Here is a 3,979-nt window from a genome sequence, read left to right on the forward strand (position 1 = left end):
CGCCGCGGGGGAGCGCGAGGAGGAGGGGGCCCCACCCTGCGGCCCCGCCCACGCCGTCGAGCCCCTTCCCCGGAAGGGCGGACGCCCCATAACCCCTCTTCTCCAGCCCGAGTCACCCCTTCCCATGGGGAGCCCCTCCTGGCAGCCGGGACAGCCCATCGCTGGTAGCCCCTCCCCATCGCCACCCGCAGGCCCCCCAGGCCCTCCTACCCCAGAGGCGGGACACTCTGGCTTGCCGCCTGCCTTGCCTCGAGCTCGCCGCTCCTCAGACCCTGCAGATCCTCCTCACTGGCTTCTCTGAACCACACCCACACCCGGTTTGGAAGAATCGGCAGTTTCCCCGCAGATCCCAAACCTCCATATGGTCACCATGCTTCACCACTCTACGACATACCGATCGCCCGTCCCTCCACCCCGCATGGCCTGCCTAGGGGACCCAAACACCTCTACCACCGCCAGCCCAGAGATCTACGTAGTGACCGGCTGGAGACCCCCCACTACCAAGCTGGTCCTTCTTGGTAGACCCTCTCTGGCTGTGTAAACTAGGTCTCACGCGCACACACCCTTCTGGGCCCTTGTCCCTTCAACTTTAAGAAAGGCAGGGGGCTGGGCTCTTGCTGGAAGGACCTAGAACAGACCATTGTCTAATAGTGTGTTGTGGCCACACCTGGCTTTGGAACCTCCCCTGCCGTATCGCCTCCTGGTCTGCTTGTTTCTTAGGACCCCGCCAATAGACCCCTCCCCCAGATGCCTCTCCGAACTACAGGCTGATGAATCAGCTGCAGAGACGGTGACATCACTCTGACCTCCGTAGTTGGTAAGAATGGGTCTGCTGCTCCCCACTGAGGGAGTGAACAGGGTCTTAGTCATCTGAAACAGGGTTTTGGAGTTCTATCAACCCAGGCTCAAATCCTGGCTCCCTCCCCGGCCGTGTGATTTTGTGTCACCTTGAACTATGGTTTCAATATCTTAAAAATGGAGATAGAGCCTTCTGGTTTATGGCTATAATCCCAGCACCTGGGAGTTAGATGCCAGCCTGTGCTACAAAAACCTGTCTCAAAAATAAAAACAAAGCTGGGCAGAATGACTCACATGCTTATACAAGGCATGGGGGGAATGAACCGTCCAAGTTTGAGGATAACCTTATTACACAGTACCAGAGCCAGCCTGAGCTACAATGTAAAACTGTCTCAGAAATAAATAGGAGCCTGGCATGATGGCACACTTTTAATCCCGGTACTCAGGAGGCAGGGGCAGGTGGATCTTTGGGAGTTTTTGGCCAGCGGGATTACATAGTGAGTTCCAGGACAGCCAGGGCTGCGCAGAGAGACTGTCTTAGGGTAAATAAGTAGCCGGTGACATGGCTGATCAGGAAAGGCTGCCAAGCCTACTACCTGAGTTCAACGGTCCAGACCCACATGGTGGAAGGAGAGAACCAACTCCCACAACTTGTCCTCTGACCGTCCCACAGGTCTCCACGACCACAAACACACATGCGCACACAAAAATGAGTGTAGAATAAAAAATAAATGTATGGAGCAGGAAAGAGCACTTGCTGTTCTTGTGGACAACCTGGGTTCGATTTCCAGCACCCAGTCTGCAACTAACACACATGGAACTGCAGTTTGGAGATCTGACACCCTCTTGACTCTGAGGGCACTGTCTGCATGCTGTGCACAGACAGACATGCAGGCAAAACACTCACTTATATGAAATTCATAAATCCTTTTAAAAGTGGTAAATGAGCCATGCCTTTAATCCCAGCAATCAGAGGCAGACTCGGGTGGATCTCAATGAGTTCAAGGCCAGCCTGGTCTACAAAGTGAGTTCCAGGACAGCAAGGGCTGTTACACGGAGAATCCCTGTCTCAAAAACCCAAAATAATAATAATAATAATATAGATGTATGCCTAACCCTCATAAGTTAAGCAATTGATATTGGTACTTCATGACGTGAGAGAGATTGAAACCTCTGTACCTAACCTTGTTGCCTGGGCCTCTGAGGGTCAATTATCAAGGAGAGATTGACTTAAATACAGCTGTGACCCAGCGCCTGGGGTTACACCTCTGAGTATGTCTGCAGCTAGAAGGCCAGCATCCTGCCTTCCACTGACACCTCCTGCCCTGTCCCCTGTGGAGTCAGGGCCTAAGCACGTCCATTAAATCAATGACTTGGGCTGGGCATTGGTGGCGCAGGCCTTTAGTCCCAGCACTTGGGAGGCAGAGGCAGGTGGATCTCTATGAGTTCAAGGCCAGCCTGGTCTACAGAGTGAGTTCCAGGACAGTCTCCAAAGCAATACAGAGAAACCCTGTCTCGAAAAAAAAACCAAAACAAAAACAAAAAATCAATGACTTGGGGTTGGGATCCTGAAACTAAACTTCTTCAGTCTTCCAACAGCGCTCAGGATTCTCACTAAAAACCCAGAACAATGGGGGTTGGGGTTTAGCTCAGTGGTAGAGTGCTTGCCTAGCAAAAGGCCCTGGGTTTGCTTCAGCTCCAAAGTTGGGTGGGGTGGGGCGGGGTGGGATGGGGAAGGGGAGGGTTTAGGGGCCAGCTTGATCTATGTAGCAAAATCTGTCCAAAATACTGAAAATCCAAGGAGAGTCTGTAGGTGACTCACTGCTGTTGATCTGATCCTGATCTCTCCCATTGCCTTAATGATAGCTTACACAGCTCAGCCCTTGGCCCCTACAGCCATCTGTGGGCTTCCCAAACCCATCTCCTGAGTCAGCTTGCCCAATCATGAAGGACTGGCGTGGTGGCCAGAGCTGTGTGACTGCAGGCCAGACACCTCACCTCATTAAGCCACAGTGTCCCTCCCTATAAGATGCGGATAATGATCTTTGCCTGCATCCCAGGTTTGTGGGTAGCCAGGTGAGATAATGGTGGTAAAATACTGTGTAGACAGTCAACCACGGTTCGGGAAGAGCATGAGTCCCTGATTACAGGTGAGATTCGGGAGCCACAGACCAATGGGCAAGTCTGGCCTCCTGGCCAAAGTCAAGGTGAAGCCATGGTTTAAGATTAGGAGTCAGGGTCTTTAGCACATTTTTTATAAAGTTTTATTTAAATTAGAAACAATGTTATTTTACATATCCCAGTTCCCTCTCCCTCTGGTTCTCCCATGCCCCCTACCGACAGCCCTCTCCCCATCCCACCTGCCTTTTTTTTTTAAGACAGTGTCTTTCTGTGTAATCCTGACTGTCCTGGGAGTCTCTCCCTAGATCAAAATGGCCTCAGACTCAGAGCTCTGCCGGCCTCTGTATCCTGAGCACTGGGGTTAAAGGCATGTTCCGCTGTGCTCAACTAGCACTTTTGATAATCATGTACACATGTGTTCTATTCTATCTTGGCAGTATTGAGGATCGAATCCAGGGCCCTATGTGTCTGCTATGCAAGCACTCTGCCAGACATTACTCTTTTGGGGGAGAAGTTCGAGACAGGGTTTCTCTGTGGCTTTGGAGGCACATTACTCTTTTGAGATGGGGCCTTTTACTAACTCTGGAGCTGAGCTGGCAGCCAGCACACTCCAGCCACCTTCCTGTCCCCACCCATGCCCCCACAGCACTGTGGTTACAGGTACCTGTGGCAACATTTGGTGTTTTCCATGCTACTGGTGATGCAGTAAATGTTCTTACCCACTGAGCCATCTCTCCAGCCCCTTTTTTTTCCCTTTTCATGCAGTCCAGGCTTCCAGCCCATGGGATGGCATGGTAGTGTTAATGAGAATGGCCCCCATAGGCACATCCATTTGAAAGTTGGGTTCACAGTTAGCAGGACTGTTTAGGAAGGATTTGGAGGTGTGACCTTGTCGGAAGAAATGTGTCACTGGGGTGACTTGAGGTTTCAGCAGCCCGTGCCAAGCTCAGTGTCTGTTTTCTCTCTCAGTCTTCTGCTTGTGGGTCGGATGTAAGCTCTTAGCTATTGTTCCAGTGCCGCTGTGATCATGGACTAATCCTCTGAAATTGCAAGTCCCCAA

Source organism: Mesocricetus auratus, unplaced genomic scaffold (genome assembly GCF_017639785.1).
Source record: "Mesocricetus auratus isolate SY011 unplaced genomic scaffold, BCM_Maur_2.0 Super-Scaffold_100010, whole genome shotgun sequence".
Taxonomy (NCBI): domain Eukaryota; kingdom Metazoa; phylum Chordata; class Mammalia; order Rodentia; family Cricetidae; genus Mesocricetus; species Mesocricetus auratus.